This window comes from Sus scrofa, chromosome 13 (genome assembly GCF_000003025.6).
Source record: "Sus scrofa isolate TJ Tabasco breed Duroc chromosome 13, Sscrofa11.1, whole genome shotgun sequence".
Lineage (NCBI taxonomy): Eukaryota > Metazoa > Chordata > Mammalia > Artiodactyla > Suidae > Sus > Sus scrofa.
This window is the reverse complement of record NC_010455.5, coordinates 31091938-31113298: the sequence shown is the minus strand read 5'-3', so window position 1 is coordinate 31113298 and position 21361 is coordinate 31091938. Positions and strand designations below refer to the sequence as shown.

The 21361-nt window shown below is 42.7% G+C and overlaps 1 long non-coding RNA gene across 5 annotated transcripts in view; it reads right to left on the bottom strand.

The window, feature by feature from the left end:
• LOC102162605 overlaps window positions 1–21361 on the bottom strand; it is a 65496-nt gene that overhangs the window by 5568 nt on the left and 38567 nt on the right. Inside the window, exons 4-5 of one of the 5 annotated variants that reach the window (XR_002337948.1) lie at window positions 16985–17065; window positions 8466–10266 (exon numbers count right to left, since the gene is read on the bottom strand). The exons of 2 other annotated variants lie outside the window; for them this stretch is intronic. This is a non-coding gene — a long non-coding RNA (uncharacterized LOC102162605). Of the gene's footprint in view, window positions 1–8465; window positions 10267–16984; window positions 17066–21361 lie in introns of those variants that run through there. 2 more of the 5 variants (XR_002337947.1, XR_002337945.1) reach the window with 2 other exon arrangements.

Sequence of the window (21361 nt, the reverse complement as noted above, 5' to 3'; positions counted from 1 at the left end):
AAGGAACTGGGAAAGGGATGGCCTCATTGGAGTGAGCCCCAGGCAGAGTGGATCCTGGAGCCCTTTTCCATGGAACTGTTTAATGACTCCCTGAACCCCTGCACCCTGGGATGTTTGGAGGGGCTCCTAATTAGTTACTGGGTTATCTTCTGAGTCAAGGCGTTTGGGGTACCGGCTCCTCAATTGCACGAAGGCCACCTAGTGTGGTTTTCCTGATTTGTAGCTGGAGGTGAATTTCAAGACTGTCTCAGCTGGATCTTGGGTTGCTGGCTGGGTTTGTAGGACCGGAGGAGGCCAGGGTGCTGAACAGATGTGAGCGCAAGGCCCTCCAGCCCTCAGGTCCTAACAAGGCTCCTCCATGGCTCTCTGCTTGCTCCACATAGGCCAGAGGATGGCCCCTGCCCCCACTTTCCCTCCCTTCTGACACAGAGGCCCCACCCACAACTCAGGGGTCTTCATTGGGGGTTTGAAGAGACAGGCTGATGATAAGTTCTAGGAGGAGTTGTCTTCCCTCTCTTTGGCCCTAAGTAAAACCATCCCAAAGTCCTTGTCCTTAAGACAGCAGAAGCCACATTGGTCTGTCTGTGCCCAATGTAGTCATAGCTGCTATTCTCAGCTCTAATGTTCCTCTGTCCTCATTTCTGACAGACGTCCAGACCATAGTCAGGGACAGGTCAGTAGCCACAAACTATTATTTAGGAGAATGTGAGCTTTAGTGCTTTAAGTGGGCGCTCCAGTCAGGTCTTTATACTGGCTGGGAATGGGTCTGATTGCTTCACTGGCTGCTTTGGCTGAGCCACAGAGTTGATCCCCTGTTGTGACAGTCTCAGGGAGAAGGCCCCCGAGGAATTGAGTTTGGGGTGAACTTGAAGCAGATGCAGAGACGGAGGGAGCCTGGTTACCACCACAGCGGACATGACAGACTCAGGCCTCTGGGACTCAGGCCTGCACAGATTTGCGACCTATAATGGAACAGGTAAGAGCTCCAGGGAAAAGAAAACCATGTTCCTGTGAAGACCTGAGTATTGAACATGTTCGGAATCACTCACTTCACATCTCAGCCCTCACAACCACTGTTCTAAAAAAGACATGAGGAGTACAAACCTACACAATAAGATAACTACTTTCTACGCTTAAACAACATGGCTTGGTGGGGATTTCAACAATGATAGAACTTCAGGATTCTACTTGGGTCTTGGCAACAGTTTCAGTGGAGGACACCTGTCAATCAGGTGGATCAAATTCTTCCTAAATTTTTTCTGATCAAGATTGCAGAAATGGCCATACTACGACATTTCCTAGAAACATGAGCAAAGACCTTAGATTGTCATCACTGGTTTAAGATGTTTAGTTTTGCTCTACCAAAAGAACTACTTAAATACTGGAATAATAGTCCAGCTAAAAGTCCTAGGAGTCTTGCATTTTTTAAAAAAAATTTGTATTAGTCTTTTTTTTATTACTCAAATGAATTTATCACATCTGTAGTTGTCTAATGATCATAACAATCCAATTTCACAGGATTTCCATCCCATAACCCAAGCACATCCCCCCACCCCCCAAACTGTCTCCTCCAGAGACCATAAGTTTTTCAATGTCTGTGAGTCAGCATCTGTTCTGCAAAGAAGTTCAGTCTGTCCTTTTTTCAGATTCCACATGTCAGTGAAAGCATTTTATGTTGGTGTCTCATTGCATGGCTGACTTCACTTAGCATGATAATTTCTAGATCCATCCATGTTGCTAAATATGCCGGTATTTCGTTCCTTTTAACGGCTGAGTAATATTCCATTGTGTATATGTACCACTTCTTGATCCACTCCTCTGTTGATGGACATTTAGGTTGTTTTCATGTTTTGGCTATTGTAAATAGTGCTGTGATGAACATCAGAGTACGTGTGTCTTTGTGAGACGTGGTTTTCTCTGGATAGATGCCCATGAGTGGGATTGCTGGATCAAATGATAGTTCTATTTTGAGTTTTCTGAGGAATCTCCATACTGTTTTCCACAGTGGTTGCACCAATTTACAATCCCACCAACAGTGTACTAGGGTTCCTTTTTCTCCACACCCTCTCCAGCACTTCTTGTTTGTAGACTTTTTGATGATGGCCATTCTGGCTGGTATGAGGTGGTATCTCAGTGGTTTTGATTTGCATTTCTCTAACAATGAGTGATGTTGAACATCTTTTCATGTGTTTTTTGGCCATCTGTATGTCTTCTCTGAAGAACTCTGTTTAGATCTTCTGCCCATTTGTCGATGGGGTTGTTTGTTTTTTTGGTATTGAGCTGCAAAAGGTTTTTATAAATTTTGGAGATTAATCCCTTGTCAGTTGACTCACTTGCAAAGATTTTTCTGCCATTCTGTGGGTTGTCTTTTCGTTTTGTTTAGGATTTCCTTTGCTGTGCGGAAACTTTGAAGTTTCATTAGGTCCCATTTGTTTATTTTTGTTTTTGTTGTCAATGCTCTGAGAGGTGGATCTGAGAGGATGTTGCTGTCATTTATGTCTGAGAGTGTTTGGCCTATGTTTTCCTCTAACAGTTTTATAGTGTCTAGTCTTATATCTAGGTCTCTAATGCATTTTGAGTTTCTTTTTGTGTATGGTGGTAGGGAGTGTTCTAATTTCATTCTTGTCCGTGTGGCTGTCCAGTTTTCCCAGCACTACCTGTTGAAGAGGCTGTCTTTTCTCCATTGTATGTTTTTGCCTCCTTTGTCATAGATTAGTTGGCTGTAGGTGCATGGGTTTAATTCTGGGTTTTCTCTCTTGTTCCACTGATCTGTATTTCTGCCTTTGTGCCAGTACCATATGGTTTTCAGGATTGTTGCTTTGTAGTATAGTCTGAAGTCTGGGAGCCTGATTCCTCCAGCTTCATTTTTCTTTTTCAGGATGTCTTTGGCTATTCTGGGCCTTCTGTGCTTCCAAACAAACTTTAAAATATTTTGTTCGAGTTCTGTGAAAAAATGTCCTGGGAATTTGATAGGGATTGCATTGAATCTGTCAATTGCCTTAGGTAGTATAGTCATTTTGATAATATTAACTCTTCCAATCCATGAGGATGGTATATCTTTCCATCTCTTTGTGTCATCTTTGATTGCTTTCATCAGTGTCGTATAGTTTTCAGAGTACAGGTCTTTTGTCTCTTTGGGTAGGTTTACTCCTAGGTATCTTATTCTTTTGGATGCGATGGTAAATGGGGTTGCTTCCCTAATTTCTCTTTCTGATCTTTCATTGTTAGTGTATAGAAATGTGGTCGATTTCTGTGTATTAATTTTGTATCCTGCAACTTTGCCAAATTCGTGGATGAGCTCTATGAGTTTTCTGGTAGAGTCTTTAGGATTCTGTAGGTATGGTATCATGTCATCTGCAAATAGCGATAGTTTTACTTCTTCCTTTCCAATTTGGATTCCTTTGATCTCTTTCACGTCTCTGATTGCCGTGGCTGCGACTTCCAAAACTACGTTGAAGAGTAATGGTGAGAGCAGACATCCTTGTCGTGTTCCTGATCTCAGCGGGAATTCTGTCAGCTTTTCACCACTGAGAATGATGTGAGCTGTGGGTTTGTCATATACGGCCTTTATTATGTTGAGGTAGGTTCCCTCTATGCCCACTTTCTGAAGGGTTTTTATCCGAAATGGGTGTTGGATTTTGTCAAAGGCTTTTTCTGTGTCTATGGAGAGGATCACATGGTTTTTACTCTTCAGTTTGTTAATGTGGTGTATCACACTGATGGATGTGCAGATATTGAAGAGCCCTTGCACCCCTGGGATCATTCCCACTTGATCATGATGTACAATCCTTTTAATGTATTGTTGGATGTGGTTTGCTAGTATGGTGGTGAGGATTTTTGCATCTATGTCCATCAGTGACATTGGCCTGTAGTTTTCTTTTTTTGTAGTAACTTTGTCTGGTTTTGGTATCAGGGTGATGGTGGCCTCACAGAATGAGTTTGGGAGTATCCCTTCCTCTGAAATTTTTTTTGAAATAGTTTCAGAAGGAGAGGTGTTAGCTCTTCTCTAAATGTTTGATAGAATTCGCCTGTGAAACCATCTGGTCCTGGACATCTGTTTGTTGGAAGTTTTTAAATCACAGTTTCAATTTCAGTTCTTGTGATTGGTCCATTCATCTTTTCTATTCCATCTTGGTTTAGTCTTGGTAGATTGTACTTTTCTAAGAATTTGTCCATTTCTTCTAGGTTTTCTGTTTTATTGGCATATAGCTGCATATAGTGGTCTCTAATGATCCTTTGTATTTCTGTGACATTTGTTGTTACTTTTCCTTTTTCATTTCTAGTTTTATTGATTTGAGTCCTCTCTCTTTTTTTCTTGATAAGTCTGGCTAAGGGTTTATCAATTTTGTTGATTTTTTCAAAGAACCAGCTTTTCGTTTCATTGATCTTCTCTATGGTTTTCTTTGTTTCTATTTCATTGATTTCTGCTCTGATCTTTATGATTCCTTTCCTTCCACTAACTTTAGGTCTTGTCTGTTCTTCTTTCTCTGGCTGCTTTAGATGTAAAGTTAGCTTGTTTATTTGAGCTTTTTCTTGTTTCTTGAGGCAGGCGGGTTTGTCTTGCTATAAACTTTTCTCTTAGAATAGCTTTTGCTGCATCCCATAGGTTTTGGAGTGTTGTATCTTTGTTGTCATTTTTGCTTCTAGGTATTTTTTTTTTTTTTTTTTTTTGTCTTTTTGCTATTTCTTGGGCCGCTCCTGCGGCATATGGAGGTTCCCAGGCTAGGGGTCTAATTGGAGCTGTGGCCGCCAGCCTACGCCAGAGCCACAGCAACGCAGGATCCGAGCCGCATCTGCAACCTACACCACAGCTCATGGCAACACCAGATCATTAACCCACTGAGCAAGGGCAGGGACCGAACCCACAACCTCATGGTTCCTAGTTGGATTCGTTAATCACTGCGCCACGATGGGAACTCCTGCTTCTAGGTATTTTTTAATTTCCTCTTTGATTTCTTCAGTGATCCATTGGTTGTTTAGCAGCATGTTGTTTAGTCTCCACATGTGTGTTTTTTGCAGGTTTTTTCTTTTTGTTGATTTCTAGTTGTATAGCATTGTGGTAGAAAAAGATGCTTGATATGATTTCAATTTTCTTAAAGTTACCAAGGTTGGATGTGCAACTCAGGATGTAATCAATCTTAGAGAATGTTCCATGTGCACTTGAGAAGAATGTGTATTCTGCTGCTTTTGGATGGAATGTCCTATAAATATCTATGAAGTCCATCTGGTTTAATACATCATTCAGGGCCTGTGTTTCCTTATTGAATTTGTCTGGTTGATGTGTCCATTGCTCTAAGTGGGGTGTTAAAGTCCCCCACTATTATTGTGTTATTGTTGATTTCTCCTTTAAGATTGTTAGCAGTTGCCTTATATACTGCTGTGAACCTATGTTGCATAGATATTTAAGATTCTTTTATCTTCTTCTTGATCTTTTGATCATTAGGTAGTGACCTTCCTTGTCCCTTAAAATATTCTTCATTTTAAAGTCTATTTTGTCTGATATGAGTATTGCTACTCTAGCTTTCTTTTGATTCCCATTTGCATGGAATATTTTATTCCATTCTCTCCCTTTCTATATCTGTGTCCTTAGGAGTGAAGTGGGTCCCTTGAAGACAGGATATATATGTGTCTTGATTTTGTATCCATTCAGCCAGTCTATGTCTTTTGGTTGGGGCGTTTAGTCCATTAACATTTAAGGTAATTATTGATGTGTATGTTCTTATTGCCATTTTATTAATTGCCTTGGATTTGTTTTTGTTGCTCTTTTTTCTTCTCTTCTTCTCTTGTTCTCTCCTCTTGTGGTTTGATGACTATCTTTAGTGTTGTATTTGTGTTGATTTTTCTTTTTTTGTATATCAATTGTAGATTTTTAGTTTGCAGTTATTCTGAAGTTTTGATATGAGTCTATATGTATATGAGATTGTATTAAGTTGTTGCTCTCTTAACTGCAAGTTCATCTCCAGTGTCCTGCATTTGTACACACCTCTTCTCATGAATTCTGATTTTGGTGGTATACTTATGCATGGATGATTTCATATCTTTACTGTATATATACACATTTACTGGTGAGCTTGTCATTTGTGGAATTTTTGTTTCCTGCTGCTGTCTATCTTTTCATTTCTGCCTAGAGAAGTTCCTTTAGTATTTGTTGTAAGGCTGGTTTAGTGGTGCTGAATTCTCTCAGCTTTTGCTTATCTGTGAAGGTTTTGATTTCTCCTTCAAATCTGAATGAGAGCCTTGCTGGGTGAAGCAATCTTGGTTGGAGGTCTTTTCCTTTCATCACATTAAGTATATCATGCCACTCCCTTCTGGCCTGCAGAGTTTCTGCTGAAAAATCTGCCGATAACCTTATTGGGGTTCCCTTATATGTTACTTGTTTCTTTTTCCTAGCTGCTTTCAAGATTTTGTCTTTGTCTTTAATTTTGGTCAGTTTGATTAATGTGTGTCTCGGGGTTTTCCTCCTTGGGTTTATTTTATATGGTACTCGTTGCGCTTCCTGGAGTTGAGTGAGTGGTTCCTTTCCCATGCTAGGCAAGTTTTTGGCTATTATCTCTTGGAATATTTTTTCCGTCCCCTTCCCTCTCTCTCCTCCTTCTGGCACCCCTATAATACGGATGTTGGTGCGTTTAATGTTGTCCCAGAGTTCTCTGAGACTCTCTTCATTTGTTTTCAATCTTTTTTCTCTTTTCTGTTCTGCATCCATAATTTCCACTAATCTGTCCTCCACCTCGCTTATTCGTTCTTCTGCCTGCTGTATTCTGCTGTTAGCTGCCTCTAGTTATTGTATTTTGCATCTTTTCTTGTTTAAGTTTTTTATCTTGTATCTCTTTGCTCAGTGTTTCCTGTAAGTTATCCATCTTTGCCTCCAGTTTATTTCCAATGTCTTGCATCTTCTTCAGCATCCACAATCTAAAGTCTTCTTCCTGGAGGCTGAGAATCTCCTCATCGCTTAGCTGATTTTCTGGGGGTTTTCCTTTCTCCCTCATCTGAGTTATAGTTCTCTGTCTTTTCATTTTTATAGGTTTTTGGTGTGGTGACCTTTTTACAGATAAGTAGCCTCTCTTACTTCTGGTGTCTGCCCCCCTTGTGGCTGAAGTGGTGTGGGGGCTTGCTGTAGGCTTCCTGATGGGAGGGGCTGATGCCTGCCCACTGGTAGGTGGAGCTGATTCTAATCCCTCTGGTGGGTGGGGCTTAGCCTCTGGATGGGATTAGAGGCAGCTGTGTGCCTGAGGGGTCTTTAGGTAGCCTGTTTACTGAGGGCTGGGGCTGTGATCCCACCTGGATTGTTGTTTGCCCTGGGGCTTCTCAGCGCTGGCTGATGGGTGGGGCTAGATTTTCCCAAAATGGCCACCTCCAGAGAAAGGCACTCTGCTGAATATTCCCGAAAGCTTTGCTTTTGATATCCTTCCCTCACAACAAGCCACATTCACCCCCGTTTTCCCAGGATGTCCTCCAAGAACTGCAGTCAGGTTTGACCCAGATTCCTATGGAGACTTTGCCTTGCCCTGGGACCCAGCGCACATGAAAGTCTGTGTGCACCTTTTAAGAATGGGGTCTCCGTTTCCCCCAGTCCCGCGGCGGTCCTGCACACATGCCCCACTGGCCTTCAATGCCAGATGCCCCAGGACTCTTTCTCCCTGTGCCAGATCCCCACACGTGACAGTTTGATGTGGGGCTCAGAACTCTCACTCCTGTAGGGGAGTCTCTGTGAACCAGTAGTTTCCAGTCTGTGGGGCTTCCCACCCAGGAGGTGTGGGGTTGTTTATACCATGAAATCGCCCCTCCTACCTCTTGATGTGGCCTCCTCTTTGTCTTCTGGAGTAGGATATCTTTTTTAAGGTTTCAGGTCCATTTGGGTGAAGATTGCTCAGGCTTTAGTTGTAAATTTTGTTGTTTTTAGGAGAGTAGTTGAGCTCTAGTCCTTCTACTCTGCCATCTTAATCCCATCCTACATCTATTTATTTTTAACCTATATGTGTCCTTATATTTAAAGTGGATTTCTTGGGAGTTCCCTGGTGGTCTAGTGGTTAAAGCATCCAGCATTGTCACTGATAAGGCTTGGTCACTGTTGTGGTGCATATTTCATCCCCGGCCTGGGAACTTCCATATACCATGGGTGTGGCAAAAAAAAAAAAAAAAAAAAAAAAAAAAGTGGGTTTCTTTTAGAACATCTGGTGATATCAGATTTTTGATCCACTCCAACAATCTCTGAATTTTACTTGGTACATTTAGACCATTGATGTTTAAAGTGATTATTGATATAGTTAGATTAATATCGCAACAACTTGGGATCCGAGCTACACCACAGCCTACGGCAACGCTGGATCGTTAACCCACTGAGCAAGACCAGGGATCAAACCCGCAACCTCATGGTTCCTAGTTGCATTCGTTACCCACTGTGCCACGCTGGGAACTTCCCTGCATTTTGTTTTTTATCTGAAGTATGTTTGATGTACAATGTTGTACTTCTATAGCCAGGGGATTGTTATATGTACATTTTTCACCTTACTCAGATACTTTTCAACAATAGGTTATTGGAAGATACTGCATATTGTTCCTTGGGATAGAGAGTAGATCTGGGATGGTTATTTTGTAAATACTAGTATGCCTTTATTTTTTTCTTTTCTTCCTTGTCTATGGCTGAACCTGTGGCATATGGAGGTTCCCAGGTTAACGGTCCAATTGGAGCTGCAGCTGCCGGCCTACGCCACAGCCAAAGCAACAAGAGATATCATTTGCATCTGCCGTCTACACCACAGCTCATGGGACACCAGATCTTTAACCTAATGAACCGTATGAATTGAAACCACAGTAATGGTTCCTAATCGGATTTGTTTCTGCTGTGCCACAATAGGAACTCACTGTATATAGTAGGGTGTATTGATAATCCACAATTGGTGATTTATCTCTGCCCAATATTCTCCGTTGGTAAACAAAAGTTAGTTTTTACTGAATGTATGGGCATTTCTGTTTTGAAAATCAGTTCAATGCAATTATTGTTAGATTCCATATGAAATTGATATCATATCTGTAATTTTATCCATCTGGCGTGCTTCACTTGGTATGCTAATTTCTAGGTGGATTGACCCTGCTGCCAATGGCACTGTTTCTTTTCTTTTTATGGCCGAGTCCTAGTCCCTTGGACCTAAGGAGCATGTCTTCTTGATCCATGCATCTGTGGATGGATACCGACGCTTCCACGCCTGGGCTGTTGTGAATCGTGGGGCTCTGGACTCGGGCATGGGGGTGGGGGGCCTGTGTGGTTTGGAATGATAGTTTTGTCCTGCTCTAAGCCCACGAGTGGGACTGCTGGATCATGGGGCAACCCTAGTGTTCGTCTTTTCAGGACCCTCTGTGCTGTTTTCCATCACGGCTGCCCCAGCTGACATTCCTAGAGGCAGCACTGAAGGGGACCTTGTGCTCCACAGCCTCTCTAGTATTTGGGCTTTGTCAGTGTTCTTTTCTTCTTTTAGTGATGGCCGTTCCAGCCACTGTGAGGGGGCAACCTCTTTGTAGTTTCGATTTGCATTTCTCTGCTCCTTAGTGATGGCAAGCATCTTCCCATGTGCTTGCTGGCCATGTGATGACCTGGGTGTCTTCTTTGGAGAAATGCCTCTGAAGGCCTTCTGCTCATTTTGCTGATAAGGGTTGTTTGTTGTTTTGTTGTGGAATGGTCTGAACTGCTGTATGTTCTGGACACAAAGCCCACATCAGTGACATCATTTGCAAGGCTCCTCTGCTAGTCCATCAGTTGGCTCTTGGTTAGTGTTATGGTTTCTTGTGCTGTGCTGAAAAGGGAAAAGCGGGTGAGTTCGACTAAGGCCCTTGTGTTGATTTTGGCTTTGCTGTCTCTTGCCTTGGGAGACTGACCCCAGAGGGCACTGGTAGGGTTCTCAAACAGAGAAAATGTTTAGCCTGTGTTCTCTTCTAGGAGTTTCATGGTGTTGCGCCTTCTTGTTCAGTCTTGAAGCCATTTTAAGGTTATTTTCGTGTCTGGGGTAAGGTAGTGTCCGGACTTCACTGGCTGGCATGCGGCTATCCACCTTTCCCAGCACCACCTGCTGAAAAGACCATCTTTTCTCCACTGAATATCCCAGGCACCTTGGTCCAAACTTCACTGGCCCTAGGCATGTGGGTTTCTTTCTGGGCTCCGCCTTCTGTTCCAGGGATCCATAGGTCTGTTTCAGTGCCCAGGCCACGCTGTTGTCATGGCTGTCTTGTCTGGGCGGGTTACACCCAGCCCTGGAGTAGGTTCTGTCTGTCACCCTGGCCAGGGAAGAGATGGAACTGGTTGACTGGGCTGAGAACCATTGGCCTGGAGACTTCTTCCCAGCTTGGCCTCACAGCTGAACCACCAGGGGGCACCACCCACAGGCTCTGATAGAGCTGGAGGGGGGGGAGGGAAAGGGGAGGAAGCATTCATATTGCCAACAGGTTGGCAGGTGATTCTGAGGCACCATGGTCTGAAGTTCGGTGGTCTAGAGAGCCTTGCTCATTGGAGTGGCGTCCCAGAGTGGCAACAGCTGCCTTACCAGGGAGCGTGTGAGACATGCAGGAACTCAGGTCCCCCCGAGACAACCCAGGCCCACGGAATTCAATCCTGCGTTGGAAGCGATCCAGGGGTCAGAGGCTCATGGCACTTTGCAAACCTTGCTCAAATGTGAGTCTGATGGGAAGGCTGTGCCCTTGGCCCCCTGCCCTCCCTCTTCCTCAGTCTTTCTAGATCCTCCTCAAAAATAGTCAGGGGGAGGGAGTGGTGAGAGAGAGGAAGGGTGTTTGCGTGTGCGTGTGTGTGTGTGTGTGCGCGCGCGTGTGCGTGGGGGGGGGGTTGGGGACACAACACACCAGCTGTGACACTCTCCAGGAGGCAGGCCCCTTACCCAGCATCTCCCAGTGTGTCCTTGGAGGCACTAGGGTTGGACCCAATACTGCAGGTTGTCCATGATCCAAGAATTTCAGGACAGAACAGAACAAGTTAGGGCCCTGCTTTCTTTCCTGGAGGATTTCTCAGAGCCAGGGTGACAACTGTGAATGGCAAAGAGGGGCTGATAATTCCTAGCGTTTTCTGTAAAAGCTTGGTGGTCCAGGAAGTCCTTTGGATCCTCCCTGTCTCATCCCCACCCCCAGCCCTTCCCTGCACCCTGGCAGCCGCCAAAGCCAGCCCGGAGCAGTCAAGGTCATGTGGACACAGATGTTAGCGTGACCTACTCTCCCTGATTCCCAAGGGCTGTGCTAAAGCCGGGAAGGTGCCAGGGAAACTGGGACCTGGTGGTTCCCTAGGAAATGCCGGTGTAGGGGGCACCTCAGACCATGGGGGTTTCAGGGGGAAGAAAGGAGCAGACCCAAGGGCCCAAAGGGCATGGGCATAAGCAATGGACATGGGGCGGGGCGAGAGACAGAAGGCGCCGGGTAGGGAGGGGGCCTCTTTGAAGCAGCCTGATCCCAGAGCGGCTTTGCTCTGGGCACAGCGCCGCCTGGTGGCCACAGAGCGGCAGTGCCAAGCTCCCTTTGCTCTGCAGCCCGTTCTTCCCACTGGAATTGATTAAAAGCCAAAATATAAAATCAGATAATGTAAAGCTCTTAGAGGAAAACACAAGCCGAACCCTCTCTTACATCACCTACAGAAATATCTTGGTATGGAAATGCTATGAAATTGGGTTGTGATGATCATTGTACAACTAATAATGTAATAAAAACCTTCAACCCCCTCCCCATAAACACCCCAACTTCACAGCAATATCTTCTCAGATCCACCTCCTAGAGTAATGATAATTAAAACAACTATTAAAAATGGGACCAATTAAACTTAAAATTTTTGCACAGCAAAAGAAACCCTTGAAAAATGAAGTGACAACCCAAAGAATGGGAGGAAATATTTGTAAATGAAGTTACAGAGAAGCGTTTCATATCTAAAATGTATAAACACCTCTTGCAGCTCAATTCCAAAAAACAATCGACCCCATCAAAAATGGCAGAAGATTCAGACAATTCTACAAATACATACAGTCGCCCAAAAAGTACATGAAAAGATGTACAACATCTTTGTTATTCTATGATATAACACCCTGCATCAGCCAGAATGTCCATCATTGAAAAGTTTACAAACAATTAAATCTGGAGAGGGTGTGGAGAAAAGGGAACCCTATTGCACTGTTGGTGGGAATGTAAGCCTGTGCAACCACTTTGGAAAACAGTATGGAGATTACTCAAAGTCTAAAAATAGAATATTTGATTCAGCAATCCCACTCCTGGGATTCTTTCTAGAGAAAACCATGACTCCAAAAGATAAATGTACACTGGTGTTCATTGCAGCACTATATACAATAGCCAAGACCTGGTAGCAACCTAAATGTCCACTGACAGAGGAGTGGATGAAGACAATGTGGTACATATACATAATGGAATATTACTCAGTGGTATTTGCAGCAACATGGATGGACCTAGAAATTATCATGCTTAGAGAGGTTATTCAGACAGTGAGATTAAAATGTCATATGCTATCACTTATACGTGGAATCTAAAAAAAAAAGATACAATGAACTTCTTTGCAGCACATACTGACTCACAGACTTTGAAAAACTTGTAGTTTCCTAAGGAGCTAGGTTGGGATACGGAGGGATAGGCTGTGGTTTGGGATGTAAATGCTGCACAATTGGTTTATGGTGATTTTTGTACAACTCTAAATATAATAAAATTTGAGTTTTTTTTTTTTTCAAAGAGAAAATATCCTGAAAGAAGGTAGAAAAAAAAATACCTTACCTATTGTTGAGCAATGGTAAGAATTATATACATCTTCTCAGAAATTATACAAGTAAAAAGATAATGGGGTGAAATATTTAAAGTGCTGTCAGGAGAAACACCCACTAACCTAGAATTCTGTATCCTGCAAAATTATCCTTCAAACATTAAGAAAAATAACAACTTTCTAGGATGGACCAAAAAAATTAGGGAAAACTTTTGCCAGTAGACATGTCTTGCCAGAACTGTTTTTAAATAGTTCTTCAGAGAAAAAAAGAATGGTATAGGACAGATTCTACATAAAGAAGAGAAGAAATCAGAGAAGGAAGAAGTTAAACTTTATTTTTTCTTGTTCTTAATTACCTAGCAGATAATATTTTGTCCAAAATAACAACAGCAATAGTGTATTTGATTATTACACCCTGTGTATAAATGAAATGAATGATAGCAATGATACAGGGAGAAGGGAAGGAATTAGGCACACTAGGTTATTGTAGGTACTTGAAGTACCTGTGAAGCAATATATTGTTATTTGAGGGTAGACTTGAATTAGTTGTAAATGCATATCACAAACTCTAGGGTGACAAATTTAAAAAAATATATAATTGATATGCTAGGAAAGGAAAGAAAGAAATCATATAAAAGGCCCATTTAAAACCACTAAAGGCAGAAAAAGAGTGACAGACTATAATAAGAATAAAGAACAGGAATAACAAATAGAAAATAGTAATGAACATGGGCGATAGTAATCTAACTATATCAATAATCACTTAAACATCAATGGTCTAAATGTACCAAGTAAAATTCGAGATTGTTGGAGTGGATCAAAAATATGACCCCCCCCCCCCAAAAAAAAAAAAAAAAAAAAAAGGAGTTCCCGTCATGGCGCAGTGGGTAACGAATCCAACTAGGAACCATGAGGTTGCGGGTTCGGTCCCTGGCCTTGCTCAGTGGGTTAACGATCCAGCGTTGCCGTAGGCTGTGGTGTAGCTCGGATCCCAAGTTGTTGCGATATTAATCTAACTATATCAATAATCACTTTAAACATCAATGGTCTAAATGTACCAAGTAAAATTCAGAGATTGTTGGAGTGGATCAAAAATCTGATATCACCAGATGTTCTAAAAGAAACCCACTTTTTTTTTTTTTTTTTTTTTTTTTTTTTGCCACACCCATGGTATATGGAAGTTCCCAGGCCGGGGATGAAATATGCACCACAACAGTGACCAAGCCTTATCAGTGACAATGCTGGATGCTTTAACCACTAGACCACCAGGGAACTCCCAAGAAATCCACTTTAAATATAAGGACACATATAGGTTAAAAATAAATAGATGTAGGATGGGATTAAGATGGCAGAGTAGAAGGACTAGAGCTCAACTACTCTCCTAAAAACAACAAAATTTACAACTAAAGCCTGAGCAATCTTCACCCAAATGGACCTGAAACCTTAAAAAAGATATCCTACTCCAGAAGACAAAGAGGAGGCCACATCAAGAGGTAGGAGGGGCGATTTCATGGTATAAACAACCCCACACCTCCTGGGTGGGAAGCCCCACAGACTGGAAACTACTGGTTCACAGAGACTCCCCTACAGGAGTGAGAGTTCTGAGCCCCACATCAAACTGTCACGTGTGGGGATCTGGCACAGGGAGAAAGAGTCCTGGGGCATCTGGCATTGAAGGCCAGTGGGGCATGTGTGCAGGACCGCCGCGGGACTGGGGGAAACGGAGACCCCATTCTTAAAAGGTGCACACAGACTTTCATGTGCGCTGGGTCCCAGGGCAAGGCAAAGTCTCCATAGGAATCTGGGTCAAACCTGACTGCAGTTCTTGGAGGACATCCTGGGAAAACGGGGGTGAATGTGGCTTGTTGTGAGGGAAGGATATCAAAAGCAAAGCTTTCGGGAATATTCAGCAGAGTGCCTTTCTCTGGAGGTGGCCATTTTGGGAAAATCTAGCCCCACCCATCAGCCAGCGCTGAGAAGCCCCAGGGCAAACAACAATCCAGGTGGGATCACAGCCCCAGCCCTCAGTAAACAGGCTACCTAAAGACCCCTCAGGCACACAGCTGCCTCTAATCCCATCCAGAGGCTAAGCCCCACCCACCAGAGGGATTAGAATCAGCTCCACCTACCAGTGGGCAGGCATCAGCCCCTCCCATCAGGAAGCCTACAGCAAGCCCCCACACCACTTCAGCCACAAGGGGGGCAGACACCAGAAGTAAGAGAGGCTACTTATCTGTAAAAAGGTCACCACACCAAAAACCTATAAAAATGAAAAGACAGAGAACTATAACTCAGATGAGGGAGAAAGGAAAACCCCCAGAAAATCAGCTAAGCGATGAGGAGATTCTCAGCCTCCAGGAAGAAGACTTTAGATTGTGGATGCTGAAGAAGATGCAAGACATTGGAAATAAACTGGAGGCAAAGATGGATAACTTACAGGAAACACTGAGCAAAGAGATACAAGATAAAAAACTTAAACAAGAAAAGATGCAAAATACAATAACTAGAGGCAGCTAACAGCAGAATACAGCAGGCAGAAGAACGAATAAGCGAGGTGGAGGACAGATTAGTGGAAATTATGGATGCAGAACAGAAAAGAGAAAAAAGATTGAAAACAAATGAAGAGAGTCTCAGAGAACTCTGGGACAACATTAAACGCACCAACATCCGTATTATAGGGGTGCCAGAAGGAGGAGAGAGAGGGAAGGGGACGGAAAAAATATTCCAAGAGATAATAGCCAAAAACTTGCCTAGCATGGGAAAGGAACCACTCACTCAACTCCAGGAAGCGCAACGAGTACCATATAAAATAAACCCAAGGAGGAAAACCCCGAGACACACATTAATCAAACTGACCAAAATTAAAGACAAAGACAAAATCTTGAAAGCAGCTAGGAAAAAGAAACAAGTAACATATAAGGGAACCCCAATAAGGTTATCGGCAGATTTTTCAGCAGAAACTCTGCAGGCCAGAAGGGAGTGGCATGATATACTTAACGTGATGAAAGGAAAAGACCTCCAACCAGGATTACTTCACCCAGCAAGGCTCTCATTCAGATTTGAAGGAGAAATCAAAACCTTCACAGATAAGCAAAAGCTGAGAGAATTCAGCACCACTAAACCAGCCTTACAACAAATACTAAAGGAACTTCTCTAGGCAGAAAAGAACAAGAGAAGACGGGAAGAAAAAAGAGCAACAAAAACAAATCCAAAGCAATTAATAAAATGGCAATAAGAACATACACATCAATAACTACCTTAAGGAGTTCCCATTGTGGCGCAGTGGTTAACGAATCCGACTAGGAACCATGAGGTTGCGGGTTCGGTCCCTGCCCTTGCTCAGTGGGTTAACGATCCGGCGTTGCCGTGAGCTGTGGTGTAGGTTGCAGACACGGCTCGGATCCCGCGTTGCTGTGGCTCTGGCGTAGGCCGGTGGCTGCAGCTCCGATTCGACCCCTAGCCTGGGAATCTCCTTATGCTGCAGGAGTGGCCCAAAGAAATAGCAAAAAGACAAAAAAAAAAAAAAAAAATTACCTTAAATGTTAATGGACTAAACGCCCCAACCAAAAAAGATATAGACTGGCTGAATGGATACAAAAACAAGAAACCCACTTCACTTCTAGGGACACATACAAATTGAAAGTGAGAGGATGGAAGAAACTATTTCATGCAAACGGGGATCAAAAAAGCTGGAGTAGCAATACTCATATCAGACAAAAATAAATAGATGTAGAATGATATATTAACACTAAACAAAAGACAGCAAGAGTAGTGACAAGATGGAGGCACATAAGGACTCAAGCTCACCTCCTTTCATGAAAACACCAAAATTACAACTAATGCTGAACAAACATCAACAAAATAGGCTGGAAGATACCAAAAAATATATCCTACCCCTAAAGACAAAGCAAACACCACAATGAGACCACAGAAAGGGCACTTTCATCATACAAGCAATCCCATACTGGCCAAGTGGGTGACCCATAGACTGGAAAATAACTATATTGGAGAGGCTCTCCCACAGGTGTGAGAGTCCCAAACCCCACATCAGGTTCCCAAACCTGGGGATATGGCAGTAGCTGGAGGAGCCCGTGGAGCATTTGGCATTGAACACCAGTGGGGCCTGAGTACAGAAGCTCCATGGGTTTGGGGGAAACAGAGGTTCTACTCATGAAGGGTGCACACAGGTTTTCATGTGTACTGGGTCCCAAAGTAAAGAAGAATCTGGGTCAGACCTACCTGCAGCTCTCGCAGGGTATCCTGGGAAAATAGGGGGCAACTGTAGCTTGCTGTGGGGGTAGACCACTGGAGGCGGGAGTCCTAGGGAATAATCATTGGTATGAGCTCCCATGGAGGCTTATATTTTGGAAAAATCTGGTCCCACCCCTCAGCAAACAGGCTCCCTAAAGTTGTCTTAGGCACACAGCCACCTCTAATCACATCTATGTCCCCAAGCACCAGAGTGACAAGATTCAGCTCTACCTACCAGTGGGCAGGCACCAGTTCCTCCCATCAGTAACCCTGCCACAAGCCCCTGTATCAACTTCACCCACAAGGGGGCAGACACCAGAAGCAAGAGAAGCTACAATCTTGTAGTCTACAAAAATGAGACCACTCAAAAAGCTATACAAAACAAAAAGGCAGAGGAAGATGAGCTAGATGAAGAATCAAGGCAAACCCCAGAAAAATAGCTAAGTGAACTGGAGATAAGCAACCTAAATGAAAAAGACTTTAGAGTAATGATAGTAAAGATGACCCAAGATCTCAGAAAAAAATTAGAGGGAAAGATCAATGAATTGCCAAAAATGTTTAATGACGATGTTTAACAAAGATATAACAAATATTTAAAGATTAAACAAGCATAGGTGAAAAACAAAATAACCAAAAATTTTAAATCCACTAGAAGGAACCAACAGCAGAATCCAGGAGGCAGAAGAACAAATAAGCAAGGTGGAATATACACTGGTAGAAATCACTGACACAGGACAAAATAAAAAAGAATGAAAAGAAATGAGGACAGTCTATGAGAACCACGGGCCAACTTTAAATGCACCAACATTTGCATTATAGGGGTGCCAGAAGGAAAAGAAAGAGAGAAAGGGCCATGGAATATATTTGAAATGGCAATAGCTGAAAACTTCCCCAACATGGGAAATGAATCACTCACTCAAACCCAGGAAGCACAACAAATACCATATAGAATAAACCCAAGGAAGAACACCCCAAGACACATTTTAATCAAACTAACCGAAATTAAAGACAGAGAAAATACTGAAAGCAGCTAGGGAAAGCAACAAGTAACATATAAGGGAACCCCGATAAAGTTATGGGCAGATTTTTTCAGCAGAAACTCTGCAGGCCAGAAGGGAGTAGCATGATACACTTAAAGTGACGAAAGGAAAAAACCTATAACAAAGAATATTCTACCCAGCAAGTATCTCATTCAGATTTGAAGGAGAAATCAAAAGCTTTACAGGGAGTTCCTGTTGTGGCTCAGGGATCAATGAATCCAACTAGGAACCATGAGATTGTGGGTTCAGTCCCATGAGGTTGCGGGTTCAATCCTTGGCCTTGCTCAGTGGGTTAAGGATCCGGCATTTCTGTGACCTGTGGTGTAGGCCGCAGAGGTGGCTCGGATCTGGCATTGCTGTGGCTCTGGTGTAGGCTAGCAGCAACAGCTCTGATTAGACCCCTAGCCTGGGAACCTCCATATGCGGCAGGTGCAGCCCTAAAAAACAATAAATAAATAAATAAATTGAATTAAATTAGATAACAAATCCAAAACAATTATAAAGACAGCAAGGGAATTCTCACTGTGGCTCAGTGCTAAGGAACCCGACTAGTATCCATGAGGATACAGGTTCAATCTCTGGCTCTGCTCAGTGGGTTAAGGACATGGCCTTGATGTAAGCTGTGGTGTAAGTCACAGATGTAGCTTGGATCCTGGTGTTGTTATGGCTATGCCTGTGGCATAGGCCAGCAGCTGCAGCTTCCATGTGACCCCTAGCTTGGGAACTTCCAATATGCCACAGGTGTGGCCATAAAAAGCAAAAAGAAAAAAAAAAAAAAAAAAAAAAAGAAAAGAAAGAAAAGCAAAAAAAGGAAAGCAAACGGCAATGAGTACATACTTATCCATAATTACACTGACTGTAAATGGATTAAATATTCCAACCAAATGACATGCAGTGTCAGAATGGACACAAAAAGAAAACCCATACATAGGCTATTTACAAGAGACCCATTTTATTATTTATTTATTTTTTTAATGCTTTGTCTTTTTCAAGGGCCACATCTGCAGCATACAGAGATTCCCAGGCTAGGGGTCTAATCGGAGCTGTAGCTGCTGGCCTACACCACAGCTCACAGCAACGCCAGACCCTTAACCCACTGAGTGAGGCCAGGGATCGAACCCACAACCTCATGGTTCCTAATTGGATTTGTTAACCACTGAGCCACGATGGGAACTCCAAGAGACCCATTTCAGACCTAAGGACACACACAACTGAAAGTTAAGGGATGGAAGAAGGTATTCCATGCAAATGGAAGTCAAAGGAAAGCTAGAGTAGCAATATTCATAAGACTATACAGGCTTTAAAATAAAGAATATCACAAGAGACAAAGAAGGACACTACATAATTATCAAAGGATCAATCCAAGAATAAGACATAGCAATTTGTGCTCCCAACATAGGAGCACATCAATATATAAGGCATCTGCTAACAACCATAAAAGGAGAAATCAACAATAACACATTAATAGTGAGGGTCTTTTACACTTCATTTATAGCAATGGATAGATGATCCAAACAGAAAATCAGGAAGGAGACACAGGCCTAAAATGATGGATTAGGGAGTTCCCATTGTGGCTGAGCAATAATGAGCCTGACTACTATCCATGAGGATGCAGGTTCGATCCCTGGCCTTACTCAGTGGGTTAAGGATCTGGCATTGCTGTGAGCTGTGGTGTAGGTCACAAGATGTGGATCTGGTATTGCTGTGGCTGTGGTGTAGGACAGCAGCTGTAGCTCCAGTTCAACCCCTAGCCTGCCATATGCCAAGGGCGTGGCCATTAAAAAAAAAAAAAGACACAAAAAAATGATGTATTATACCAGACTGACTTAATAGATATTTACAGACCATTCCATCTGAAAGTGGCAGAATACACATTTTCTCAAGCACACATGATCTGTCTAGTACAGATCATATTCTGGGCCACAAATCAAGCCTCAGTAAATTTAAAGAAATTCAAATCACATCAAACATCTTTTCCCACCACAACAATATAAGACTAGCAGTCAACAAGACAAAAACTGCAAAAAACACAAACATGGAGACTAAACAATATGCTACTAAATAACCAATGGATCACTGAAGAAATCAAAGAGGAAATCAAAAAAATACCCAGGCAAACGGCAACAAAGACACAATGATTCAAAACCTAAGGGATGCAGAAAAGGCCATTCTAAGAGAGAAGTTTATAGCAATACAATCCTACCTCAGGAAACAAAAATAATCTCAGGAGTTCCCATTGTGGCTCAGCAAGGTAAGACCCCAACATAGTGTTGGTGAGGATATGGATTTGAACCTGGGACTCAATCAGTGTGTTAAGAATCCGGCATTGCTGCAGCTAGGATCTGGTGTTGCCATGGCTGTGGCAACCCCTGATTCAACCCCTACTCTGGGAACATCAATATGCGACAGGTGTGGCCCTAAAAAGAAAAAGAAAATAAATAAAAACTTCCAACAAACAAAAGTCCAGGACCAGATGATCTTACAGGTGAATTCTATCAAACATTCAAACTTATACTTCTGAAACTATTCTAAAAAATTGCAGAGGAAGGAACACTCCCAAGATCAATTTATGAGGCCACCATCACCCTGATACCAAAATCAGACAAAGATACCACAAGAAAAGAAAACTACAGGCCAATATCACTAATGAACACAGATGCAAATATCCTCAACAAAATATTAGCAAATCGAATATAACAATACATTAAATGGATTAGGAGTTCCCATTGTGGCTCAGTGGTAATGAACCTGACTAGTATCCATAGGATGTGGGTTTAATCCCTGGCCTCACTCAGTGGGTTAAGGATCCAGTGTTACTATGAACTGTGGTGTGGGTTGAAGACATACGGCTTGGATACTGTGTTACTGTGGCTATGGTGTAGGCCGGCAGCTACAGCTCTGATTCAGCCCCTAGCCTGGGTACTTGCATATGCCGTAAGTGAGGCCCTAAAAAGACTAAAAAAAAAAAAAAAAAAAAAAGGGTCATACACCATGACCAAGTGGGATTTATCCCAGGGATGCAAGGATTTTGCAATATCCACAAATCAATCAGTGTGATACATCACATTAATAAACTGAAGAATAAAAGTGGGCACAAAGAAAAAATACCTTCAGAAAGTGGGCACAAAGAAAAAATACCTCAACATAATCAAGGTGATATATGACAAATCTATAGCTAATATTCTCTATGGTGAAAAGCTGAAAGCATTTCCTCTAAGAGATCAGGAACAAGACAAGGATGTTCACTCTCCATTTTTATTCAACATAGTTTTAGAAATCCTGGCTAGGGCAATCAGAGAAGAAAAAGAAATAAAAGGAATCCAAA